The 27,523-nt window shown below is 49.5% G+C and overlaps 8 non-coding genes across 8 annotated transcripts; all 8 read right to left on the reverse strand.

Annotated features, from left to right (window-relative positions):
* Nucleotides 1-14: 14 nt before the first annotated feature.
* Nucleotides 15-133, reverse strand: LOC124799505. The gene has a single exon (XR_007017040.1). It is a non-coding gene; the product is annotated as a 5S ribosomal RNA (ribosomal RNA).
* Nucleotides 134-1,112: 979 nt separating this feature from the next.
* Nucleotides 1,113-1,231, reverse strand: LOC124799517. The gene has a single exon (XR_007017041.1). It is a non-coding gene; the product is annotated as a 5S ribosomal RNA (ribosomal RNA).
* A 980-nt stretch (nucleotides 1,232-2,211) lies between these two features.
* LOC124799528 lies at nucleotides 2,212-2,330 on the reverse strand. Its single transcript, XR_007017042.1, has one exon. It is a non-coding gene; the product is annotated as a 5S ribosomal RNA (ribosomal RNA).
* Nucleotides 2,331-3,311: 981 nt separating this feature from the next.
* On the reverse strand, nucleotides 3,312-3,430 carry LOC124799540. Its single transcript, XR_007017043.1, has one exon. It is a non-coding gene; the product is annotated as a 5S ribosomal RNA (ribosomal RNA).
* A 979-nt stretch (nucleotides 3,431-4,409) lies between these two features.
* LOC124799552 lies at nucleotides 4,410-4,528 on the reverse strand. The gene has a single exon (XR_007017045.1). It is a non-coding gene; the product is annotated as a 5S ribosomal RNA (ribosomal RNA).
* A 980-nt stretch (nucleotides 4,529-5,508) lies between these two features.
* On the reverse strand, nucleotides 5,509-5,627 carry LOC124799563. Its single transcript, XR_007017046.1, has one exon. It is a non-coding gene; the product is annotated as a 5S ribosomal RNA (ribosomal RNA).
* A 980-nt stretch (nucleotides 5,628-6,607) lies between these two features.
* LOC124799576 lies at nucleotides 6,608-6,726 on the reverse strand. Its single transcript, XR_007017047.1, has one exon. It is a non-coding gene; the product is annotated as a 5S ribosomal RNA (ribosomal RNA).
* A 980-nt stretch (nucleotides 6,727-7,706) lies between these two features.
* LOC124799588 lies at nucleotides 7,707-7,825 on the reverse strand. Its single transcript, XR_007017049.1, has one exon. It is a non-coding gene; the product is annotated as a 5S ribosomal RNA (ribosomal RNA).
* Nucleotides 7,826-27,523: the final 19,698 nt, after the last annotated feature.

A 27,523-nucleotide genomic window follows, 5' to 3' on the forward strand; every position in this document is an offset into this window, starting at 1 on the left:
AAAAAAAGAAGGAGAGCCAACAGCACCCGGGTTTCCCAGGCGGTCACCCATCCAAGTACTAACCGGGCCAGATGATGCTTAACTTCGGTGATCGGACGAGAACCGGTGTATTCATCATTGTATGGCCGTTGGCACTAGTGTAATGTAGGAGCACGGCAGAATTCGCGTTCGGCTTCTCTCCCAACACACAAAATGTTAGTTTTCCGCCGCATTTGACGAAAGCACTTCCTTCTGCAACAGCCAGTTCCTCGAGGACGGCGCGGGGGGCGCGCCCGGCGTCCCAGCAGAACGACGGCCGAATTAGCGGGCGCACCGCCGCATGTGTGAGACGCACTGCTGCTCGTTGCACCTCCTGTCATTCGCTGGGCGCGTGCAGCCTTCGACACTAGCGGAGGACGCAACTTGTCCCTGGTGTCCAGCGGAGGGCCTGTGCAGGGTGTGGCAGTGTCGTGCTGGAGGGCGCCACTGGTAGCGATGTGAGCTTCCTCGCCTCGCCTCACACCAGGTGTCTGCGTAGTTTGCACTGCATTCGCACCATTCCTGTCCCCGTCCCGACTTGTCCCGACTTTGCTCGACTGCCGCTCGCTGCCGCTCGGGTCGTGGTCCATATGACGGCGCAAGCACGACAAACGTCTGCGGGACTAGACGACGCTACTAAAGAATAAATTTATGATTACAAATCAAATTTGGAACTGTACAGTGCTGCCCAACAATGGCGCTGACGCATTTCAGGGCTCACCTGCAGATTCGTGCTGTTTCGTCGTTTTCAAAGACTTCCCGGCAAACTTCGTTAGCACATTCTCCCTCAAACTGAGTTAATTACCGCATTATCGTACCGTTGCATTAGTTTAAAATGCTTAAGAAAGTATCTTTGTCACAACAGAAAGGTAGTATGAGAAGACTGCTGACAGGGTGGCGACTTAAAAAGGAAAAAATGCATGGGAGCCAACAGTACCATTTTTTATTGGTTCATTTTTTTGTTTTTTGTTTTCGTACCATCACAGTAGTTTAAAATGCTTGAGGAAACGTATTTGTCACAACAGAAGTGAAAAGAGGGCTGGCAGGAGTAGCGACATAAAAAGGAAAAAAAAAAAAAAAAAAAAAAGAAGGAGAGCCAACAGCACCCGGGTTTCCCAGGCGGTCACCCATCCAAGTACTAACCGGGCCAGATGATGCTTAACTTCGGTGATCGGACGAGAACCGGTGTATTCATCATTGTATGGCCGTTGGCACTAGTGTAATGTAGGAGCACGGCAGAATTCGCGTTCGGCTTCTCTCCCAACACACAAAATGTTAGTTTTCCGCCGCATTTGACGAAAGCACTTCCTTCTGCAACAGCCAGTTCCTCGAGGACGGCGCGGGGGGCGCGCCCGGCGTCCCAGCAGAACGACGGCCGAATTAGCGGGCGCACCGCCGCATGTGTGAGACGCACTGCTGCTCGTTGCACCTCCTGTCATTCGCTGGGCGCGTGCAGCCTTCGACACTAGCGGAGGACGCAACTTGTCCCTGGTGTCCAGCGGAGGGCCTGTGCAGGGTGTGGCAGTGTCGTGCTGGAGGGCGCCACTGGTAGCGATGTGAGCTTCCTCGCCTCGCCTCACACCAGGTGTCTGCGTAGTTTGCACTGCATTCGCACCATTCCTGTCCCCGTCCCGACTTGTCCCGACTTTGCTCGACTGCCGCTCGCTGCCGCTCGGGTCGTGGTCCATATGACGGCGCAAGCACGACAAACGTCTGCGGGACTAGACGACGCTACTAAAGAATAAATTTATGATTACAAATCAAATTTGGAACTGTACAGTGCTGCCCAACAATGGCGCTGACGCATTTCAGGGCTCACCTGCAGATTCGTGCTGTTTCGTCGTTTTCAAAGACTTCCCGGCAAACTTCGTTAGCACATTCTCCCTCAAACTGAGTTAATTACCGCATTATCGTACCGTTGCATTAGTTTAAAATGCTTAAGAAAGTATCTTTGTCACAACAGAAAGGTAGTATGAGAAGACTGCTGACAGGGTGGCGACTTAAAAAGGAAAAAATGCATGGGAGCCAACAGTACCATTTTTTATTGGTTCATTTTTTTGTTTTTTGTTTTCGTACCATCACAGTAGTTTAAAATGCTTGAGGAAACGTATTTGTCACAACAGAAGTGAAAAGAGGGCTGGCAGGAGTAGCGACATAAAAAGGAAAAAAAAAAAAAAAAAAAAAAAGAAGGAGAGCCAACAGCACCCGGGTTTCCCAGGCGGTCACCCATCCAAGTACTAACCGGGCCAGATGATGCTTAACTTCGGTGATCGGACGAGAACCGGTGTATTCATCATTGTATGGCCGTTGGCACTAGTGTAATGTAGGAGCACGGCAGAATTCGCGTTCGGCTTCTCTCCCAACACACAAAATGTTAGTTTTCCGCCGCATTTGACGAAAGCACTTCCTTCTGCAACAGCCAGTTCCTCGAGGACGGCGCGGGGGGCGCGCCCGGCGTCCCAGCAGAACGACGGCCGAATTAGCGGGCGCACCGCCGCATGTGTGAGACGCACTGCTGCTCGTTGCACCTCCTGTCATTCGCTGGGCGCGTGCAGCCTTCGACACTAGCGGAGGACGCAACTTGTCCCTGGTGTCCAGCGGAGGGCCTGTGCAGGGTGTGGCAGTGTCGTGCTGGAGGGCGCCACTGGTAGCGATGTGAGCTTCCTCGCCTCGCCTCACACCAGGTGTCTGCGTAGTTTGCACTGCATTCGCACCATTCCTGTCCCCGTCCCGACTTGTCCCGACTTTGCTCGACTGCCGCTCGCTGCCGCTCGGGTCGTGGTCCATATGACGGCGCAAGCACGACAAACGTCTGCGGGACTAGACGACGCTACTAAAGAATAAATTTATGATTACAAATCAAATTTGGAACTGTACAGTGCTGCCCAACAATGGCGCTGACGCATTTCAGGGCTCACCTGCAGATTCGTGCTGTTTCGTCGTTTTCAAAGACTTCCCGGCAAACTTCGTTAGCACATTCTCCCTCAAACTGAGTTAATTACCGCATTATCGTACCGTTGCATTAGTTTAAAATGCTTAAGAAAGTATCTTTGTCACAACAGAAAGGTAGTATGAGAAGACTGCTGACAGGGTGGCGACTTAAAAAGGAAAAAATGCATGGGAGCCAACAGTACCATTTTTTATTGGTTCATTTTTTTGTTTTTTGTTTTCGTACCATCACAGTAGTTTAAAATGCTTGAGGAAACGTATTTGTCACAACAGAAGTGAAAAGAGGGCTGGCAGGAGTAGCGACATAAAAAGGAAAAAAAAAAAAAAAAAAAAAAAAGAAGGAGAGCCAACAGCACCCGGGTTTCCCAGGCGGTCACCCATCCAAGTACTAACCGGGCCAGATGATGCTTAACTTCGGTGATCGGACGAGAACCGGTGTATTCATCATTGTATGGCCGTTGGCACTAGTGTAATGTAGGAGCACGGCAGAATTCGCGTTCGGCTTCTCTCCCAACACACAAAATGTTAGTTTTCCGCCGCATTTGACGAAAGCACTTCCTTCTGCAACAGCCAGTTCCTCGAGGACGGCGCGGGGGGCGCGCCCGGCGTCCCAGCAGAACGACGGCCGAATTAGCGGGCGCACCGCCGCATGTGTGAGACGCACTGCTGCTCGTTGCACCTCCTGTCATTCGCTGGGCGCGTGCAGCCTTCGACACTAGCGGAGGACGCAACTTGTCCCTGGTGTCCAGCGGAGGGCCTGTGCAGGGTGTGGCAGTGTCGTGCTGGAGGGCGCCACTGGTAGCGATGTGAGCTTCCTCGCCTCGCCTCACACCAGGTGTCTGCGTAGTTTGCACTGCATTCGCACCATTCCTGTCCCCGTCCCGACTTGTCCCGACTTTGCTCGACTGCCGCTCGCTGCCGCTCGGGTCGTGGTCCATATGACGGCGCAAGCACGACAAACGTCTGCGGGACTAGACGACGCTACTAAAGAATAAATTTATGATTACAAATCAAATTTGGAACTGTACAGTGCTGCCCAACAATGGCGCTGACGCATTTCAGGGCTCACCTGCAGATTCGTGCTGTTTCGTCGTTTTCAAAGACTTCCCGGCAAACTTCGTTAGCACATTCTCCCTCAAACTGAGTTAATTACCGCATTATCGTACCGTTGCATTAGTTTAAAATGCTTAAGAAAGTATCTTTGTCACAACAGAAAGGTAGTATGAGAAGACTGCTGACAGGGTGGCGACTTAAAAAGGAAAAAATGCATGGGAGCCAACAGTACCATTTTTTATTGGTTCATTTTTTTGTTTTTTGTTTTCGTACCATCACAGTAGTTTAAAATGCTTGAGGAAACGTATTTGTCACAACAGAAGTGAAAAGAGGGCTGGCAGGAGTAGCGACATAAAAAGGAAAAAAAAAAAAAAAAAAAAAAGAAGGAGAGCCAACAGCACCCGGGTTTCCCAGGCGGTCACCCATCCAAGTACTAACCGGGCCAGATGATGCTTAACTTCGGTGATCGGACGAGAACCGGTGTATTCATCATTGTATGGCCGTTGGCACTAGTGTAATGTAGGAGCACGGCAGAATTCGCGTTCGGCTTCTCTCCCAACACACAAAATGTTAGTTTTCCGCCGCATTTGACGAAAGCACTTCCTTCTGCAACAGCCAGTTCCTCGAGGACGGCGCGGGGGGCGCGCCCGGCGTCCCAGCAGAACGACGGCCGAATTAGCGGGCGCACCGCCGCATGTGTGAGACGCACTGCTGCTCGTTGCACCTCCTGTCATTCGCTGGGCGCGTGCAGCCTTCGACACTAGCGGAGGACGCAACTTGTCCCTGGTGTCCAGCGGAGGGCCTGTGCAGGGTGTGGCAGTGTCGTGCTGGAGGGCGCCACTGGTAGCGATGTGAGCTTCCTCGCCTCGCCTCACACCAGGTGTCTGCGTAGTTTGCACTGCATTCGCACCATTCCTGTCCCCGTCCCGACTTGTCCCGACTTTGCTCGACTGCCGCTCGCTGCCGCTCGGGTCGTGGTCCATATGACGGCGCAAGCACGACAAACGTCTGCGGGACTAGACGACGCTACTAAAGAATAAATTTATGATTACAAATCAAATTTGGAACTGTACAGTGCTGCCCAACAATGGCGCTGACGCATTTCAGGGCTCACCTGCAGATTCGTGCTGTTTCGTCGTTTTCAAAGACTTCCCGGCAAACTTCGTTAGCACATTCTCCCTCAAACTGAGTTAATTACCGCATTATCGTACCGTTGCATTAGTTTAAAATGCTTAAGAAAGTATCTTTGTCACAACAGAAAGGTAGTATGAGAAGACTGCTGACAGGGTGGCGACTTAAAAAGGAAAAAATGCATGGGAGCCAACAGTACCATTTTTTATTGGTTCATTTTTTTGTTTTTTGTTTTCGTACCATCACAGTAGTTTAAAATGTTTGAGGAAACGTATTTGTCACAACAGAAGTGAAAAGAGGGCTGGCAGGAGTAGCGACATAAAAAGGAAAAAAAAAAAAAAAAAAAAAAAGAAGGAGAGCCAACAGCACCCGGGTTTCCCAGGCGGTCACCCATCCAAGTACTAACCGGGCCAGATGATGCTTAACTTCGGTGATCGGACGAGAACCGGTGTATTCATCATTGTATGGCCGTTGGCACTAGTGTAATGTAGGAGCACGGCAGAATTCGCGTTCGGCTTCTCTCCCAACACACAAAATGTTAGTTTTCCGCCGCATTTGACGAAAGCACTTCCTTCTGCAACAGCCAGTTCCTCGAGGACGGCGCGGGGGGCGCGCCCGGCGTCCCAGCAGAACGACGGCCGAATTAGCGGGCGCACCGCCGCATGTGTGAGACGCACTGCTGCTCGTTGCACCTCCTGTCATTCGCTGGGCGCGTGCAGCCTTCGACACTAGCGGAGGACGCAACTTGTCCCTGGTGTCCAGCGGAGGGCCTGTGCAGGGTGTGGCAGTGTCGTGCTGGAGGGCGCCACTGGTAGCGATGTGAGCTTCCTCGCCTCGCCTCACACCAGGTGTCTGCGTAGTTTGCACTGCATTCGCACCATTCCTGTCCCCGTCCCGACTTGTCCCGACTTTGCTCGACTGCCGCTCGCTGCCGCTCGGGTCGTGGTCCATATGACGGCGCAAGCACGACAAACGTCTGCGGGACTAGACGACGCTACTAAAGAATAAATTTATGATTACAAATCAAATTTGGAACTGTACAGTGCTGCCCAACAATGGCGCTGACGCATTTCAGGGCTCACCTGCAGATTCGTGCTGTTTCGTCGTTTTCAAAGACTTCCCGGCAAACTTCGTTAGCACATTCTCCCTCAAACTGAGTTAATTACCGCATTATCGTACCGTTGCATTAGTTTAAAATGCTTAAGAAAGTATCTTTGTCACAACAGAAAGGTAGTATGAGAAGACTGCTGACAGGGTGGCGACTTAAAAAGGAAAAAATGCATGGGAGCCAACAGTACCATTTTTTATTGGTTCATTTTTTTGTTTTTTGTTTTCGTACCATCACAGTAGTTTAAAATGCTTGAGGAAACGTATTTGTCACAACAGAAGTGAAAAGAGGGCTGGCAGGAGTAGCGACATAAAAAGGAAAAAAAAAAAAAAAAAAAAAAAGAAGGAGAGCCAACAGCACCCGGGTTTCCCAGGCGGTCACCCATCCAAGTACTAACCGGGCCAGATGATGCTTAACTTCGGTGATCGGACGAGAACCGGTGTATTCATCATTGTATGGCCGTTGGCACTAGTGTAATGTAGGAGCACGGCAGAATTCGCGTTCGGCTTCTCTCCCAACACACAAAATGTTAGTTTTCCGCCGCATTTGACGAAAGCACTTCCTTCTGCAACAGCCAGTTCCTCGAGGACGGCGCGGGGGGCGCGCCCGGCGTCCCAGCAGAACGACGGCCGAATTAGCGGGCGCACCGCCGCATGTGTGAGACGCACTGCTGCTCGTTGCACCTCCTGTCATTCGCTGGGCGCGTGCAGCCTTCGACACTAGCGGAGGACGCAACTTGTCCCTGGTGTCCAGCGGAGGGCCTGTGCAGGGTGTGGCAGTGTCGTGCTGGAGGGCGCCACTGGTAGCGATGTGAGCTTCCTCGCCTCGCCTCACACCAGGTGTCTGCGTAGTTTGCACTGCATTCGCACCATTCCTGTCCCCGTCCCGACTTGTCCCGACTTTGCTCGACTGCCGCTCGCTGCCGCTCGGGTCGTGGTCCATATGACGGCGCAAGCACGACAAACGTCTGCGGGACTAGACGACGCTACTAAAGAATAAATTTATGATTACAAATCAAATTTGGAACTGTACAGTGCTGCCCAACAATGGCGCTGACGCATTTCAGGGCTCACCTGCAGATTCGTGCTGTTTCGTCGTTTTCAAAGACTTCCCGGCAAACTTCGTTAGCACATTCTCCCTCAAACTGAGTTAATTACCGCATTATCGTACCGTTGCATTAGTTTAAAATGCTTAAGAAAGTATCTTTGTCACAACAGAAAGGTAGTATGAAAAGACTGCTGACAGGGTGGCGACTTAAAAAGGAAAAAATGCATGGGAGCCAACAGTACCATTTTTTATTGGTTCATTTTTTTGTTTTTTGTTTTCGTACCATCACAGTAGTTTAAAATGCTTGAGGAAACGTATTTGTCACAACAGAAGTGAAAAGAGGGCTGGCAGGAGTAGCGACATAAAAAGGAAAAAAAAAAAAAAAAAAAAAAAGAAGGAGAGCCAACAGCACCCGGGTTTCCCAGGCGGTCACCCATCCAAGTACTAACCGGGCCAGATGATGCTTAACTTCGGTGATCGGACGAGAACCGGTGTATTCATCATTGTATGGCCGTTGGCACTAGTGTAATGTAGGAGCACGGCAGAATTCGCGTTCGGCTTCTCTCCCAACACACAAAATGTTAGTTTTCCGCCGCATTTGACGAAAGCACTTCCTTCTGCAACAGCCAGTTCCTCGAGGACGGCGCGGGGGGCGCGCCCGGCGTCCCAGCAGAACGACGGCCGAATTAGCGGGCGCACCGCCGCATGTGTGAGACGCACTGCTGCTCGTTGCACCTCCTGTCATTCGCTGGGCGCGTGCAGCCTTCGACACTAGCGGAGGACGCAACTTGTCCCTGGTGTCCAGCGGAGGGCCTGTGCAGGGTGTGGCAGTGTCGTGCTGGAGGGCGCCACTGGTAGCGATGTGAGCTTCCTCGCCTCGCCTCACACCAGGTGTCTGCGTAGTTTGCACTGCATTCGCACCATTCCTGTCCCCGTCCCGACTTGTCCCGACTTTGCTCGACTGCCGCTCGCTGCCGCTCGGGTCGTGGTCCATATGACGGCGCAAGCACGACAAACGTCTGCGGGACTAGACGACGCTACTAAAGAATAAATTTATGATTACAAATCAAATTTGGAACTGTACAGTGCTGCCCAACAATGGCGCTGACGCATTTCAGGGCTCACCTGCAGATTCGTGCTGTTTCGTCGTTTTCAAAGACTTCCCGGCAAACTTCGTTAGCACATTCTCCCTCAAACTGAGTTAATTACCGCATTATCGTACCGTTGCATTAGTTTAAAATGCTTAAGAAAGTATCTTTGTCACAACAGAAAGGTAGTATGAGAAGACTGCTGACAGGGTGGCGACTTAAAAAGGAAAAAATGCATGGGAGCCAACAGTACCATTTTTTATTGGTTCATTTTTTTGTTTTTTGTTTTCGTACCATCACAGTAGTTTAAAATGCTTGAGGAAACGTATTTGTCACAACAGAAGTGAAAAGAGGGCTGGCAGGAGTAGCGACATAAAAAGGAAAAAAAAAAAAAAAAAAAAAGAAGGAGAGCCAACAGCACCTTTTTTTTTTTTTTTTTTTTTTTTACGGGCCTCCCATCTCCCCTTATAGCCCGGCCTTATCGCTCTCCACAAAACGCCTTCCATTGGCGAGCTTCATGAGCTATAAAGGTACTGTTGACTCAATGTCCCACGACGGACTGACGAAAAAGAAAACGTATCCCCCGTTAGCATCCTTGAGAATGTCGACGTCCGTCGGGAAAAAGCGGCAGGTGCAAAGAAAAAGCCATAATCCATGAAATCTTCTAAATGGAGACAAGTATTCCGCCAGAAAAAACAAGATTCCAGTATACAAAAAAGATAAAATCCAAAACTAGAAAAAGAAACCACTTCCTCAGGTGTACTATTACTGGGAAAGTTCCACACCAGTAAAGCAGAGGAGTAAAGTCCAACAAGTGTAGAAATGAAACTAAAAGAAGAAAATGAAAGTCACTGCGCGGTAATACAGGAAAGGACTAAAAATAGGACTGCCGCCACTTGGGAGACCGACATGTGAAAGTCAGTTCTGCAAAAAGAAATCGCCGATATCCACAGCATAAAAATAATCAGAAACAAGGAGAAGGTAGACCATACCGGAAATGAAAAGGAACACAAAGAATAAAAAGTAGAGTACCTCTGATTACACGAATTTCGATAATTGTACGTTCCTGGAAAACACAACTCGAGCGGTCTAAGTAGAAGAGTATACCAAATCATCAAACCATGTTAAGTAGCCATCGACATCCGGGTAAATGCATGAGCAAGGGCAACCTGCAAAAAATTCGCGAAATTAGCACGATAGCCAGGCATGGCTGCAATTTGTTCATGCTGAGTCCATAAGTATGTAAGAAAGTCAAATTCGGTTGTCAATTTCAGGGAAAACATTGCAAAAACGGTGTGACCCAGGAGCCACACCGTGGCATTCTTCTTAGTATTCGGGTAGGCGGCGCACTGAGGGATTAAGACGTCTGTCGGCAAAACAGAGCGCGTATCCACCCGATTGATAAGGCGAACCATATCTCGGGCGGTATGCCAAACACTGCAAAAATGGCCACACACGAAACGGTGTTCAAGGGTATCCTCCACAGCACACAGGTCACAAGCTCCAGACGAGAGAAGATTAATGGAGTGGAGCTTCGCATGCGTAGGGAAGGTACGATGCACAACCTTGTACCACACTGCGTGTACAGAGGGAGGAAGAACATTGCTGGCAAGTTTTTTCCATACCGTGACCCAGTTATACCACGGTAGCCGATACTCCCACTTACAACGCGCAGTAGACCCACGGAGAGCGGAAACGACATCGCTGACACGAAGGCTGGGAACGTCACAGAGCTCCAAGTAGCTGTTTTCCATATAGTAGCGACGCACATAATTAAGAAAAAAGGGAATGTGCGAGACATTCACCGGCGCCGCCGCAGATGGAGGACGATACAGATTGAAGACCGCCGCAGTGGGACCGTTCGGCGCCCTCTCCATCACAACAGTGGTCCGTTTCCAAAACAGAGCAGAGCACTTCGCGCGAAGATCTACTAAACCCAAACCACCATCTGTCGGGCTGAGAGTACAAGTGTCATACGAGACCTTAAAAATGTCACCTCGCCATAAAAACCAATACACCGCCTGCTTGAGGGCACGTTCCAATTGCCGAGGCAGTGGAAGGACCTGTGCGAGATACCACGCCCTGGCCAGAATGTTATTATTGATCAAGGCCACCTTATCACGAAGCGCCAACGTGCGAGCCGCATAGATCTTGGCAACGGCACGCACCTTGTGCAGCGTGGACCGCCAATTAAGCGCCTCCATCCGTTGTGGGTGAGAAGAAAAAAGCACGCCTAGGACTTTTTGTTGTTCGCGGACGCAGAACCAGTTTCGCTGTAAAGACCGTGCGCGGGGTGTAAGAGGCAAACAAACAGTCTTAGCAGGGTTGACAATGGCACCTGTGGCTGTTTCAAAGCGTTGCAGTGCGCCATATAAATTATCAACGTCATCGGAATGGCCAAGAAAAACACCAAGGTCGTCGGCGTATGCCTTACAAACGAGGCGGTCCGCCCCGACCTGAATGCCGCGGCATTCGCGGCCGATAATCCGCAGCAACGGATCTAAGGCGACAGAAAAAAGGGCCATCGAAAGGGGACACCCCTGCCGCACCGAGCGCTCAACACGGAAAGCCGGCGTCAAGCGGCCGTTGACACTAACTCGTGACGTCGCATTCTGTAAAAGATGCTTTACCACAGTCGTAAACTTAAGGCCGAATCCCATCCGCACAAGAACCTGGCGGAGGTATACATGGCTAACGCGGTCGAAAGCATTTTTGAAGTCAATCAATAAGATGGCAGCTGTCGGCACTCTCGCACGTTTAACAAAGCCGATACAGTCGCGATATGCGAGAACGGCGTCAAAAATGTTTCGACCCGGCACCGCACATGATTGACTGTCACTGAGAACCGACGGTAAAACAACTTTGAGGCGCTGAGCCACACAGCGCGTCACAATCTTAAAGTCGGCGTTAAGTAAGGTGATCGGCCGAACAGCGTCAATACAGGGCGTCGCAGTCGATTTAGGTACTAAGGTCACTACCCCCTCCTCAAACGCAGCAGGGATAACAGCACCATCCCGTATTTCATTTAAAAGAGCTACAAAAACATCACGAAAAAGATCATAAAACTTCAAATAAAATTCAGAAGGAATGCCGTCGGGACCAGGCGATTTACACTTAGGGCTTCGTCGGATAGCGTCGTACAGGTCGTCAGGTACATAAGCAGCATTTAAATGCGTCCTATCCGCACGAGTTAAAACATGAGGTATAACTTGTAAAAAATCCCGCAACGCATCACAGTCAACGTCCAGCGCACGGAAGAGGGAACTAAAATGATTAAAAATATCCCGCTCAATGTCGGACTGGACAGTAGTCCGTCCACCATCGCACTTTTTCCAAGTACTGATTTGCAGACGGGCACGCCGCCGTCGTTCCCTGGTCAGATGGTAAAGCGACAAAGGTTCGCCATCCACAACCCCCGCAGGCTGGCTGCGCACGACGACACCATCACTAACAGCGCGCAAATCAGCGAGAAGCTTAAGCTGAAATTGCTTAAAAGCGGGCAGCAAGGCAGGCTGTGACGTCACGCGCAGCGCGAGGTCTTGTAAACACGCCTGATGGAAGCGGGCCGTAGCGCGACGCCAACGAGCCGCCTCGCGGCTAAAATCAATTAAAAACTGCCTTATCATTGGCTTGGCCTCCCCGACCCACCACTCCAGCACACTACAGTCACCTCGTCTAGTCCCGAGTAATTTATGCCACAGATTGGTAAAACACCGCACAAAATGGTCGTCGGTCAATAAAGCACAATTAAATTTCCACAGATTCTGTCGTCTGGAAACACAAAAGCGAGGCAATAAAAGCTGACAGAGGTAACCGGAATGATCAGAAAACAGCACGGGAAACATTTCCGTGCGGCAAATACGGGCAGAAAGCGAGGCAGAAATGTAAATTCTGTCCAGGCGGCTGTGCCCCGTGGAATAAAAATGAGTATAGTGGGTAACATCAGGGTTTAAAACACGCCACGTATCAACGAGCTGAAAACTGCGAATCAAGTCGCCGAGCTCGCGACAAAGGTTAGGACGAGGCACCTGATCGACAACATCTAAAACGCAATTAAAATCGCCGCCGACAACTAAAGCATCCACATTCCGGTGTAGCAGTGCACACAATTCCTGCCCATAAAAAACAGCCCTCGCCGGCTTATCGTTCCCAGACGGGGCATAAACGTTAACAAAGACAACGCCCAGTATAGTGCAACTAACAGCACGACCATTTGGTAAAATAGCAACGTCGGAAATAGCAAGGTCAGAACGGACTAAAATGGCAGTTCCGACATTGGAATCCGGTAAAACATTGTCAACAACAATAAAGTCACTAAAATCGTGTAAAAAGACAAGGGCATCGCGCGTCACCTCTTGTAAAAAGACAACATGGCAGTGGTGATCACGTAAAAAGGCCTTAAAAGCCAGTAACTTGCACGGGTGGCTCAACTTGTTAAGATTAATGGTGACTACATTCCACTGGCTAAAATCGTAAGTCATAGACTCACACAGTTAAAAGACACACACAAAAGTAAAAACACACAGAAAACACGGAATGTACAGGTGCACGACAGAGGAGGGGGCACACAGGACACACACTATGTCTCCTCACCCTCCACAACATCCTTCGCCCACTCCAAAGGCTCGAAGGGGGAGAGGGGTGGCAGGGTGGCAGTAGCTGGCACGGCAGAAGCGACCGACACAGGATCCCTGACGGGCATCTGCACGTCGGAGGGAGGCACCGACACGCGGTCGTGGATAGAAGGACCAGCGCGACGTCGGTGGACGTCCTCAGCCTTCCGTTTCGTCGACAGAGGTGCCGTAGTCACAGCCGAGACTGTGTCAGGCGCTAAAACAGGCACGTCGACAGAGGCTGGTTGACTTAACACAGTCCGCAGATGGCGAACAGCAACGTCACGTTGCTGCGCCGCACCGCTCAGATCAGCTGACTGCGCGAGGCGAGAAGAGGCCCGCGGCGACTGTTGTTGTTGCTGTTTGCGCGGCGGCTGACGCCCGGAGCCGGAAGCCTGAGGCGGCCGTAGCTCCACGTCGAGGTCACGCCGCGCGGCACGGCGTTGCGACGCCCAAGAAGAGGCGGGGGAGCGCCCCACCGGGGACGGACTACGGTCACGCCGCGTGTAACCCCCGTCGTAAGAAGGGGAGCTACTGACACTGCGGAAGCGTTGCCTACTGGAACTCCGAGAACGAGCCTCATCCCGTTGCGGTTTTGGTTCCACAAAAACATGGCGTGATTCCGCAGCAGGATTAGGCTCAGAAACATCAGAGGGTACAACGACAGGTGCAGGCACAGAAGGAGAGGGTGCCAACTGCGACACAACAGGTACAACAGGGTCCGAATTAGGGCGCGGAACAACATCGGTTACCGATGGCGGCACGGAGTCAGAGACAGCCTCCGACACAACAGCACCCACAACCGGTTGAAGAGCAGCAGGCACGTTTTCCGAAGCCGCGGACAAAGATTCCTGGCCGGTAGTCGCAAGAACAGAGACAGTAGCATCAGCAGACACATCCATCGCTTCCGCGGCGGCAGCAAGATTAACATCTGCCGCACGCCGCGCGGGCGCGGGGGGGGCGGAACCCAAGACCGTAGCGGCGACGGAAGCAAAACTAGCTCCTTGCAAATTGCCCTCAAGTGGTAGCTGAACAGGCCGTTTGCGCTTCGGACAATCCTGCCGATAATGTCCGACACCGTTACAAAATGAGCAAGTCTGTCGCTGGCCACTGTACGTGACAAACGCACGGTGGCCGTTCACTAAAATAAAAGACGGAATATGCTGCCTAACCACCATCTTAACACTGCGCACACCGTTCTCGACTTGAAATATGTACGCAGACGACCATTTCTCTTTCACTACAGATAAAACAGTGCCATATGGCCGCAAGTGACGAGAAATAGTGTCGTTGAGTATTTCGAACGGAAGGTTAAATATGCGTATTTGGCGAAGACCAAAACCAGCATGAGACACAGTGACATTACTAATATTTCCGTTAAGGTGTCGAAATCGACGAACACCGTCATTAACAGAGACAACAGCATCACACAGATCGGGAGATTTCAGTTTCAAGAACACAGAATTTAAAAACGTATCGAACTGAATACCGAGCACATCAGTAGTAGACAACATCAAGTCCTCAAGTAACCAACGATGGATCTCGAAAGCCGAAGGTTTCTCTACGGAACGATCAAACTCGCACTGAATATTATTCTGTCGCTCTTCACTTTCATCGTAAAGGATATCCATTACTTACAGTTCAGTAAAAAGAAAGAAAGCAACGAGGCAGAGGTAGCAGACGACACGCGAGGCGCCGCCGGCCCAGTCGCACGAGGTAAACACAGCGCGCCAGGCACCGAGGTGTTGCAGGGCGCGTGCAGCCTTCGACACTAGCGGAGGACGCAACTTGTCCCTGGTGTCCAGCGGAGGGCCTGTGCAGGGTGTGGCAGTGTCGTGCTGGAGGGCGCCACTGGTAGCGATGTGAGCTTCCTCGCCTCGCCTCACACCAGGTGTCTGCGTAGTTTGCACTGCATTCGCACCATTCCTGTCCCCGTCCCGACTTGTCCCGACTTTGCTCGACTGCCGCTCGCTGCCGCTCGGGTCGTGGTCCATATGACGGCGCAAGCACGACAAACGTCTGCGGGACTAGACGACGCTACTAAAGAATAAATTTATGATTACAAATCAAATTTGGAACTGTACAGTGCTGCCCAACAATGGCGCTGACGCATTTCAGGGCTCACCTGCAGATTCGTGCTGTTTCGTCGTTTTCAAAGACTTCCCGGCAAACTTCGTTAGCACATTCTCCCTCAAACTGAGTTAATTACCGCATTATCGTACCGTTGCATTAGTTTAAAATGCTTAAGAAAGTATCTTTGTCACAACAGAAAGGTAGTATGAGAAGACTGCTGACAGGGTGGCGACTTAAAAAGGAAAAAATGCATGGGAGCCAACAGTACCATTTTTTATTGGTTCATTTTTTTGTTTTTTGTTTTCGTACCATCACAGTAGTTTAAAATGCTTGAGGAAACGGATTTGTCACAACAGAAGTGAAAAGAGGGCTGGCAGGAGTAGCGACATAAAAAGGAAAAAAAAAAAAAAAAGAAGGAGAGCCAACAGCACTTTTTTATTTTTTTTTGTTTTTTTTCTTTTGTTTTTTTTTGTTTTTTTTTTTTTACGGGCCTCCCATCTCCCCTTATAGCCCGGCCTTATCGCTCTCCACAAAACGCCTTCCATTGGCGAGCTTCATGAGCTATAAAGGTACTGTTGACTCAATGTCCCACGACGGACTGACGAAAAAGAAAACGTATCCTCCGTTAGCATCCTTGAGAATGTCGACGTCCGTCGGGAAAAAGCGGCAGGTGCAAAGAAAAAGCCATAATCCATGAAATCGTCTAAATGGAGACAAGTATTCCACCAGAAAAAACAAGATTCCAGTATACAAAAAAAGATAAAATCCAAAACTAGAAAAAGAAACCACTTCCTCAGGTGTACTATTACTGGGAAAGTTCCACACCAGTAAAGCAGAGGAGTAAAGTCCAACAAGTGGAGAAGTGAAACTAAAAGAAGAAAATGAAAGTCACTGCGCGGTAATACAGGAAAGGACTAAAAATAGGACTGCCGCCACTTGGGAGACCGACATGTGAAAGTCAGTTCTGCAAAAAGAAATCGCCGATATCCACAGCATAAAAATAATCAGAAACAAGGAGAAGGTAAACCATACCGGAAATGAAAAGGAACACAAAGAATAAAAAGTAGAGTACCTCTGATTACACGAATTTCGATAATTGTACGTTCCTGGAAAACACAACTCGAGCGGTCTAAGTAGAAGAGTATACCAAATCATCAAACCATGTTAAGTAGCCATCGACATCCGGGTAAATGCATGAGCAAGGGCAACCTGCAAAAAATTCGCGAAATTAGCACGATAGCCAGGCATGGCTACAGTTTGTTCATGCTGAGTCCATAAGTATGTAAGAAAGTCAAATTCGGTTGTCAATTTCAGGGAAAACATTGCAAACACGGTGTGACCCAGGAGCCACACCGTGGCATTCTTCTTAGTATTCGGGTAGGCGGCGCACTGAGGGATTAAGACGTCTGTCGGCAAAACAGAGCGCGTATCCACCCGATTGATAAGGCGAACCATATCTCGGGCGGTATGCCAAACACTGCAAAAATGGCCACACACGAAACGGTGTTCAAGCGTATCTTCCACAGCACACAGGTCACAAGCTCCAGACGAGAGGAGATTAATGGAGTGGAGCTTCGCATGCGTAGGGAAGGTACGATGCACAACCTTGTACCACACTGCGTGTACAGAGGGAGGAAGAACATTGCTGGCAAGATCTTTCCATAACGTGACCCAGTTATACCACGGTAGCCGATACTCCCACTTACAACGCGCAGTAGACCCACGGAAAGCGGAAACGACATCGCTGACGCGAAGGCTGGGAACGTCACAGAGCTCCAAGTAGCTGTTTTCCATATAGTAGCGACGCACATAATTAAGAAAAAAGGGAATGTGCGAGACATTCACCGGCGCCGCCGCAGATGGAGGACGATACAGATTGAAGACCGCCGCAGTGGGACCGTTCGGCGCCCTCTCCATCACAACAGTGGTCCGTTTCCAAAACAGAGCAGAGCACTTCGCGCGAAGATCTACTAAACCCAAACCACCATCTGTCGGGCTGAGAGTACAAGTGTCATACGAGACCTTAAAAATGTCACCTCGCCATAAAAACCAATACACCGCCTGCTTGAGGGCACGTTCCAATTGCCGAGGCAGTGGAAGGACCTGTGCGAGATACCACGCCCTGGCCAGAATGTTATTATTGATCAAGGCCACCTTATCACGAAGCGCCAACGTGCGAGCCGCATAGATCTTGGCAACGGCACGCACCTTGTGCAGCGTGGACCGCCAATTAAGCGCCTCCATCCGTTGTGGGTGAGAAGAAAAAAGCACGCCTAGGACTTTTTGTTGTTCGCGGACGCAGAACCAGTTCCGCTGTAAAGACCGTGCGCGGGGTGTAAGAGGCAAACAAACAGTCTTAGCAGGGTTGACAATGGCACCTGTGGCTTTTTCAAAGCGTTGCAGTGCGCCATATAAATTATCAACGTCATCGGAATGGCCAAGAAAAACACCAAGGTCGTCGGCGTATGCCTTACAAATGAGGCGGCCCGCCCCGACCTGAATGCCGCGGCATTCGCGGCCGATAATCCGCAGCAACGGATCTAAGGCGACAGAAAAAAGGGCCATCGAAAGGGGACACCCCTGCCGCACCGAGCGCTCAACACGGAAAGCCGGCGTCAAGCGGCCGTTGACACTAACTCGTGACGTCGCATTCTGTAAAAGATGCTTTACCACAGTCGTAAACTTAAGGCCGAATCCCATCCGCACAAGAACCTGGCGGAGGTATACATGGCTAACGCGGTCGAAAGCATTTTTGAAGTCAATCAATAAGATGGCAGCTGTCGGCACTCTCGCACGTTTAACAAAGCCGATACAGTCGCGATATGCGAGAACGGCGTCAAAAATGTTTCGACCCGGCACCGCACATGATTGACTGTCACTGAGAACCGACGGTAAAACAACTTTAAGACGTTGAGCCACACAGCGCGTCACAATCTTAAAGTCGGCGTTAAGTAAGGTGATCGGCCGAACAGCGTCAATACAGGGCGTCGCAGTCGATTTAGGTACTAAGGTCACTACCCCCTCCTCAAACGCAGCAGGGATAACAGCACCATCCCGTATTTCATTTAAAAGAGCTACAAAAACATCACGAAAAAGATCATAAAACTTCAAATAAAATTCAGAAGGAATGCCGTCGGGACCAGGCGATTTACACTTAGGGCTTCGTCGGATAGCGTCGTACAGGTCGTCAGGTACATAAGCAGCATTTAAATGCGTCCTATCCGCACGAGTTAAAACATGAGGTATAACTTGTAAAAAATCCCGCAACGCATCACAGTCAACATCCAGCGCACGGAAAAGGGAACTAAAATGATTAAAAATATCCCGCTCAATGTCGGACTGGACAGTAGTCCGTCCACCATCGCACTTTTTCCAGGTACTGATTTGCAGACGGGCACGCCTCCGCCGTTCCCTGGTCAGATGGTAAAGCGACAAAGGTTCGCCATCCACAACCCCCGCAGGCTGGCTGCGCACGACGACACCATCACTAACAGCACGCAAATCAGCGAGAAGCTTAAGCTGAAATTGCTTAAAAGCGGGCAGCAAGGCAGGCTGTGACGTCACGCGCAGCGCGAGGTCTTGTAAACACGCCTGATGGAAGCGGGCCGTGGCGCGACGCCAACGAGCCGCCTCGCGGCTAAAATCAATTAAAAACTCCCTTATCACTGGCTTGGCCTCCCCGACCCACCACTCCAGCACACTACAGTCACCTCGTCTGGTCCCGAGTAATTTATGCCACAGATTGGTAAAACACCGGACAAAATGGTCGTCGGTCAATAAAGCACAATTAAATTTCCACAGATTTTGTCGTCTGGGAACACAAAAGCGAGGCAATAAAAGCTGACAAAGGTAACCGGAATGATCAGAAAACAGCACGGGAAACATTTCCGTGCGGCAAATACGGGCAAAAAGCGAGGCAGAAATGTAAATTCTGTCCAGGCGGCTGTGCCCCGTGGGATAAAAATGAGTATAGTGGGTAACGTCAGGGTGTAAAACACGCCACGTATCAACGAGCTGAAAACTGCGAATGAAGTCGCCGAGCTCGCGACAAATGTTAGGACGAGGCACCTGATCGACAACATCTAAAACGCAATTAAAATCGCCGCCGACAACTAAAGCATCCACATTCCGGTGTAGCAGTGCACACAATTCCTGCCCATAAAAAACAGCCCTCGCCGGCTTATCGGTCCCAGACGGGGCATAAACGTTAACAAAGACAACGCCCAGTATAGTGCAACTAACAGCACGACCATTTGGTAAAATAGCAACGTCGGAAATAGCAAGGTCAGAACGGACTTAAATGGCAGTTCCTGCATTGGAATCCGGTAAAACATTGTCAACAACAATAAAGTCACTAAAATCGTGTAAAAAGACAAGTGCATCGCGCGTCACCTCTTGTAAAAAGACAACATGGCAGTGGTGATCACGTAAAAAGGCCTTAAAAGCCAGTAACTTGCACGGGTGGCTCAACTTGTTAAGATTAAAAGTGACAACATTCCACTGGCTAAAATCGTAAGTCATAGATTCACACAGTTAAAAGACACACACAAAAGTAAAAACACACAGAAAACACGGAATGTGCAGGTGCACGACAGAGGAGGGGACACACAGGACACACACTATGTCTCCTCACCCTCCACAACATCCTTCGCCCACTCCAAAGGCTCGAAGGGGTTAGAGGGGTGGCAGGGTGGCAGTAGCTGGCACGGCAGAAGCGACCGACACAGGATCCCTGACGGGCATCTGCACGTCGGAGGGAGGCACCGACACGCGGTCGTGGATAGAAGGACCAGCGCGACGTCGGTGGACATCCTCAGCCTTCCGTTTCGTCGACATAGGTGCCGCAGTCACAGCCGAGACAGTGTCGGGCGCTAAAACAGGCACGTCTACAGAGGCTGGTTGACTTAACACAGTCCGCAGATGGCGAACAGCAACGTCACGTTGCTGCGCCGCACCGCTCAGATCAGCTGACTGCGCGTGGCGAGAAGAGGCCCGCGGCGACTGTTGTTGTTGCTGTTTGCGCGGCGGCTGACGCCCGGAGCCGGAAGCCTGAGGCGGCCGTAGCTCCACGTCGAGGTCGCGCCGCGCGGCACGGCGTTGCGACGCCCAAGAAGAGGCGGGGGAGCGCCCTACCGGGGACGGACTACGGTCACGCCGCGTGTAACCCCCGTCGTAAGAAGGGGAGCTACTGACACTGCGGAAGCGTTGCCTACTGGAACTCCGAGAACGAGCTTCATCTCGTTGCGGTTTTGGTTCCACAAAAACATCGCGTGATTCCGCAACAGGAATAGGCTCAGAAACGTCAGAGGTTACAACGACGGGCGCAGGCACAGAAGGAGAGGGTGCCGACTGCGGCACAGTAGGTGCAACAGAGTCCGAAATAGGGCGTGAAACAACATCAGTTACCGACTGCGGCACGGAGTCAGAGACCGTCTCCGACACAACAGCACCCACAACCGTTTTCCGAAACCGCGGACAAAGGTTCCTGGCCGGTAGTCGCAAGAGCAGAGACAGGGTCATCAGCAGACACATCCATCGCTTCCGCGGCGGCAGCAAGATGAACATCTGCCGCACGCCGCGCGTGGGCGGGGGGGGGGGGGGGGGCGGAACTCTTGACCGTAGCGGCGAGGGAAGCAAAACTAGCTCCTTGCAAATTGGCCTCAAGTGGTAGCTGAACAGGCCGTTTTCGCTTCGGACAATCCTGCCTATAATGTCCGACACCATTACAAAAGGAGCAAGTCTGTGACAAACGCACGGTGACCGTTAACCAAAACAAAAGATGGAATATGCTGCTGAACCACCATTTTGACATTTCGCACACCGTTCTCTACTTCAAAAATGTACGGAGACGACCACTTCTCTTTCACAACAGATAACACAGTGCCATATGGCCGCAAGTGACGAGAAATAGTGTCGTTGCGAATCTCAAACGGAAGGTTAAAGATCCGTATTTGTCGAACACCAAACCCAGCGTGAGACACAGTGACATTACTAATATTTCCGTTAAGGTGTCGAAATTTGCGAATACCGTCATGAGCAGAAACAACAGCATCACATAGATCGGAAGATTTGAGTTTTAAAAACACTGAATTTAAGAACGTATCGAACTGAATACCAAGTACGTCATTAGTAGACAACAACAAATCCTCAATTAACCAACGATGAATCTCAAAAGCCGAAGGTTTCTCTACGGAACGATCAAACTCGCACTGAACATTGTTCTGTCGCTCTTCACTGTCATCGTAAAGTATATCCATTACTTACAGTTCAGTAGAAAGAAAGCCACGTGGCACAGTAAGCAGACGAACGCCGAGGCGCCGCCGGCCCAGTCGCACAAGGAAACACTGCACGCGAGCCACCGAGGTGTTGCCAGGCGGTCACCCATCCAAGTACTAACCGGGCCCGATGATGCTTAACTTCGGTGATCGGACGAGAACCGGTGCATTTTTTTTTCCTTTTTTTTTTAGTATCTTTGTCACTTCAGAAAGGTGGTATGGAAACAGGGCTGGCAGGAGTGGCTGTATAAAAAGAAAAAAATGAAGGGGAGCCAACAGCACCTTTTTTTTTTTTTTAATTTGGCCTCCTAACTTCTCTTGTAGCCCAGCCTTTTAGCTCTCCACAAAACGCCTTCTATTGGCTAGTTTGTCGTGCTATATAAGTGCTGTTGGCTTCTTGATGTTGAACTGGTTGTCGCCCTCCAAGTGTTGCATTCATTGTCGAGGTACCGTTGCAGAAACATGTGCTGTTGGCTTCCTTTACGGGAAACGGAAATTAAATGTATCCTACAAACTTTGAGAATGAACTGAAATGTCTCCTTTCCAGATGATGGTCCAAATAGAAAAAACAAAATAGGCTTCAGGACGCCGTATCATCTTGCCGTAACAGTTATCCATAGTGACAACGACCTGCCACGTTCTGAGGCTTCAAGGGATCACCAGTTTAGTATTGGAGGGCAGCGTGGAGGGTAAAAATCGTAGAGGGAGAGCAAGAGACGAATACACTAAGCAGATTCAGAAGGATGTAGGCTGCAGTAGGTACTGGGAGATGAAGGAGCTGGCAAAGGATAGAGTAGCATGCCTAGGTGGATCAAATTAGGCTCAGAACTGAAGACCACAAGAACATCATCAACAACAACAACATCGTTCTGCAACTTGTCTATTTTGTAATACTAGATTAGATGGTTCTGATCATGACGCCTTTTCTGTTTATCCTCCTAATATTGTGGAAGACTGTAGTTTCAGTCGATTATTTGGTAGTTGCAGAATGCAATACCTCGATACTCTACGTAGGCAAAGTCGATCAGGGTCCATAATGACGTACGAGGGGCATTCAAGAAGTAATGGAACATAACTTTTTCTGAAAGCACGCTGGTTGTATTCGTTATTCCAACACACCACATTATTGGACACCGTTTTGGCAGCGAAACCTTATTATTCAACGTAATCTCCGTTCAATACGACGTCCTTACGCCGCCTTACTGGAAGGGATTGAATTCCAACGTGGTACCACTCTACTGGACGACGTCAGAGCCAAAGAGTGGCTGCATCAATGATCTTCGCATCATTCCTGTACTGCTTCCCGTAGAGTGCATCCTTCAGTAGATCAAACACATGGAATTGCAATGAAATGAACACCCTTAGCTGCTTACAGGCGTTCACATACGTCAACGGGGACAGATGAAAATGTGTGCCCCGACCGGGACCCGCACCCGGGACCTCCTGCTTACATGGCAGACGCTCTATCCATCTGAGCCACCGAGGACACAGAGGATAGCGCGACTGCATGGAATTATCTCTGGCACGTCTCCCGCGAAACCCACATTCTCAACGTATTGTCCCGCAATACCTTCGTGGTGCCCCCGCGCATTATACTCATTACTTGCGGCGCGTTGCCGATTCCCGTAAGAGTTCGGGCGCTGTTTGTGCATTCGCACAGAAGAAGAAGATGGTCAAGTGGCCGGTAAGCGTTAACTATATATATATTAATATGGTATCTATTCCTTCGGACATGTACGAAAGAATAGATACCATCGGTGACCATGCAGCTCGTTAGAATGAAATGTCCGAAAGAACAGATACCATCTTAGTATATAAACAGATAGAAGTCGGAAGTTGCGAGGTCCAGGCCGTAGGGTGGGAGAGTAAGAACTGTCAAGTGACGTTTTGTGGGCTCCTCTCAGGTGCGCCGACTTGTAGAGGCCTTGGGTTGTCATGGGGAAGGAAACGTTCGTTTGCATTTTTGTAGTGACAAACACGCTGAATTCGTTTCTTCAGTTTCCTGAGAGTAACACGATACGTTCCTGAGTTGATCGTTGCACCACGAGAGAGAACATGAAACCCAACGTGGTTCAACAACAAAGTTAGGAAACTACTGCGAAAGCAAAGAGAGCTTCACTGCAAGTTTAAACGCAGCCAAAACCTCTCAGACAAACAGAAGCTAAACGATGTCAAAGTTAGCGTAAGGAGGGTTATGCGTGAAGCGTTCAGTGAATTCGAAAGTAAAATTCTATGTACCGACTTGACAGAAAACTTACGTTAAATCAGTAAGTGGATCGAAACAGCACATCCAGACACTCTGGGATGATAATGGCATTGAAACAGAGGATGACACGCGTAAAGCTGAAATACTAAACACCTTTTTCCAAAGCTGTTTCACAGAGGAAGGCCGCACTGCAATTACTTCTCTAAATCCTCGCACGAACGAAAAAATGGCTGACATCGAAATAAGTGTCTAGGGAATAGAAAAGCAACTGAAATCACTCAACAGAGGAAAGTCCACTGGACCTGACGGGATGCCAATTCGATTTTACGCAGAGTACACGAAAGAACTTGCCCTCCTTCTACGGCAAGTCTCTAGAGGAACGGAAGGTTCCAAATGATTGGAAAAGAGCACAGGTAGTTCCAGCTTTCAAGAAGGGTCGTTGAGCAGATGCGCAAAACTATAGGCCTATATCTCTGACATCGATCTGTTGTAGAATTTTAGAACATGGTTTTTGCTCGCGTATCATGTCATTTCTGGAAACCTAGAATCTACCCCTGTAGGAATCAACATGGATTCCGGAAACAGTTATCGTGTGAGACCCAACTCGCTTTATTTGTTCATGAGACCCAGAAAATATTAGATATAGTGTCCCAGGTAGATGCCATTTTCCTTGACTTCCGGAAGGCGTTCGATACAGTTCCGCACTGTCGCCTGATAAACAAAGTAAGAGCCTACCGAATATCAGACCAGCGGTGTGGCTGGATTGAAGAGTTTTTAGCAAACAGAACACAGTGTGTTGTTCTCAATGGAGAGACGTCTACAGACGTCAAAGTAACCTCTGGCGTGCCACAGGGGAGTGTTATGGGACCATTGCTTTTGACAATATATATAAATGACCTAGTAGATAGTGTCGGAAGTGCCATGCGGTTCTTCGCGGATGATGCTGTAGTATACAGAGAAGCTGCAGCATTAGAAAATTGTAGCGAAATGCAGGAAGATCTGCAGCGGATAGGCACTTGGTGCAGGGAGTGGCAACTGACCCTTAAAATAGACAAATGTAATATCTTGCGAATACATAGAAAGAAGGATCCTTTATTGTATGATTATATGATGGCAGAACAAACACTGGTAGCAGTTACTTCTGTAAAATATCTGGGAGTATGCGTACGGAACGATTTTAAGTGGAATGATCATATAAAATTATTTGTTGGTAAGGCGGGTGCCAAGTTGAGATTCATTGGGAGAGTCCTTAGAAAATGTAGCCCATCAACAAAGGAGGAGGCTCACAAAACACTCGTTCGACATATACTTGAGTATTGCTCATCAGTGTGCGATCCGCACCAGGTCGGGTTGACAGAGGAGATAGAGAAGATCCAAAGAAGAGCGGCGCGTTTCGTCGCAGGATTATTTGGTAAGCAAGAGTTTAGCAAACTCAAGTGGCAGACTCTGCAAGAGAGGTGCTCTGCATCGCGGTGTAGCTTGCTGTCCAAGTTTCGAAAGGGTGCGTTTCTGGATGAGGTATCGAATATATTTTGCTTCCCCCTACTTATACCTCCCGAGGAGATGACGAATGTAAAATTAGAGAGATTCGAGCGCGCAAGGAGGCTTCCCGCGAACCATGAGTGCCCTGCGGAGTATAAATGTAGATGTAGATGTAGAATAACCACTTCAGAGTCCCAGAGGACCTCCGCCAAGACTTTGCCGGCTGAGGGAGTGTTTTTTTCTTTTTTTTTTTTTTAAAGAAGCCCTACTTCTTGGACTGCCGTTTTATTTGCGGTTCGAAGTGATGAACCCGTGTTTCGACAAAAAATTGTCACGATCAGCGTCGTATCGTGGAAGTCATTCCGCACCGATGGTTTTTTGTTGCAGTTTATGGTCTTCTGGCGAGGAATTCAGCGGGCACAGTACACCAACTGACAGACGATTGTGTCAGCACAACCAACAGAGGCGTCCAGTTGTCCAGCGAGACGCGCTTGATGGGTGATCCATCAGTCGCTCGAATAAGGGTGTCCACACTATCCAACACAGCAGGAGTCACAGCTGCGCACGTAGATCAGACAGTTCCGCGCCACCTTGTTGTGAGGATGGACAATCGCCCAACGATCCAGCATGCTTTTGTTCGATCCCAGGTCTCCGCAGGCATTCTGCAAGCTCCTGTAAGAATCTCTGATGCTCTGGTTTTCCACCAAAAGGAACTCAGCAACAGTTCTCTGCTTGTGTTCGGTCGCTACACTCGGCCGGGTCACTAGAGAAGTCGCCTTTCTTTAACGACTGCAGAGTAGCCTACAGACAGTCTGACGGAGACTCACGTGTGGCCGTTGGGAGGAATTTCTAGGCCGTTAATGGTAGCATCACGCACAGGACAGCGATTTACCTCCACCCTCCCACCCCCACCCACACTACCTTATCAGTTGTTTGCATCACGCCATTGGCAGGTTAATTGTAACAACTGGTCTTTGGAGGATATGCTGATCGACAGACAGCCCGACCTCTGAAGATCTCGCAGGTCGCAGTTTTTGTAATATACTGCGGTAGTTATAGTAATCCCTGCGAGTCACTGACTTTTTATATATGAAAAGTTTATATTTGCTGCACTGTGGCTACTGCTCAGCGTCCTTTCTATGTGGCGAGGACGTATACACTTCAGATCTTCAGATTATTTCCGCGTCTGTTTATTAGTCCTACAGTGCTGTCTCACAGTACTATTCCGTGATTTATATATCATTCTATATGCCTGAGAGCGCTGGAGTACGCTACCTACAGTCAGTTTTCCTGCACGATTGAATTTACGTGTTGTATAACATAGTCACTTACTTCAGTTTGCTTGCTATCCAGCCTGCGACTTTGGGATTCTATGCATCAGTCGAAATTACAATAACAGGGGTAGATACACACGCATGTTGTTTAAATAATGCAAATGTCTCTATCCATAAGGAAGAAACAACAAAGGTTATTAATTTAGGAGTTCGACAAGGTTGCAACCTCTCTCCACTGCATTATAATATATACACTACGGGACATTAAAATTGTTACACCAAGAAGAAATGCAAATGATAAACGGGTATTCATTCGAAAATATATTATACTAGAGATGACATGTGATTACATTTTCACACAATTTGGGTGCACAAATCCTGAGAAATCAGTACCCAGAACAACCACCTCTCACGTAATAATGGCCTTGATACGCCTGGGCATTGACTCAAACAGAGCTTGGATGGCGTGTACAGGTACAGCTGCCCATGCCCATGCAGCTTCAACACGATACCACAGTTTATCAAGAGTAGTTCACTGGCGCATTGTGACGAGTTAGTTGCTAGGCCACCATTGACCAGACGTTTTCAATTGGTGACAGATCTGGAGAATGAGCTACCCAGGGCAGCAGTCGAACATTTTCTGTATCCAGAAAGGCCCGTACAGGACCTGCAACATGCAGTCGTGCATTATCCTGCTGAAATGTAGGGTTTGCAGGGATAGAATGAAGGGCAGAGCCACGGGTCGTACCACATCTGAAATGTAACGTCCACTGTTCAAAGTGCCGTCAATGTGAACAAGAAGTACCGAGACGTTTAACCAATGGCACCCGACACCATCACGCCGGGTGATACGCCAGTATGGCGATGACGAATACACGCTTCCAATGTGCGTTCACCGCGATCTCGCCAAACATGGATGTGACCATCTTGATGCTGTAAACAGAACCAGGATTCATCGGAAAAAATGATGTTTTGCCATTCGTGCACCCAGGTTCGTCGTTGAGTACACCACCGCAGGCACTCCTGTCTGTGATGCAGCGTCAAGTGTAACCGCAGCCATAGTCTCCGAGCTGATAGTCGATGCTGCTGCAAACGTCGTCGAACTGTTCGTGCAGATGGTTGTTGTCTTGCAAACGTCACCATCTGTTGACTGAGGGATCGAGACGTGGCTGCACGATCCGTTACAGCCATGCGGATAAGATGCCT

The sequence above is a fragment of the Schistocerca piceifrons genome, chromosome 5, assembly GCF_021461385.2.
Source record: "Schistocerca piceifrons isolate TAMUIC-IGC-003096 chromosome 5, iqSchPice1.1, whole genome shotgun sequence".
Classification (NCBI taxonomy): Eukaryota; Metazoa; Arthropoda; class Insecta; order Orthoptera; family Acrididae; genus Schistocerca; species Schistocerca piceifrons.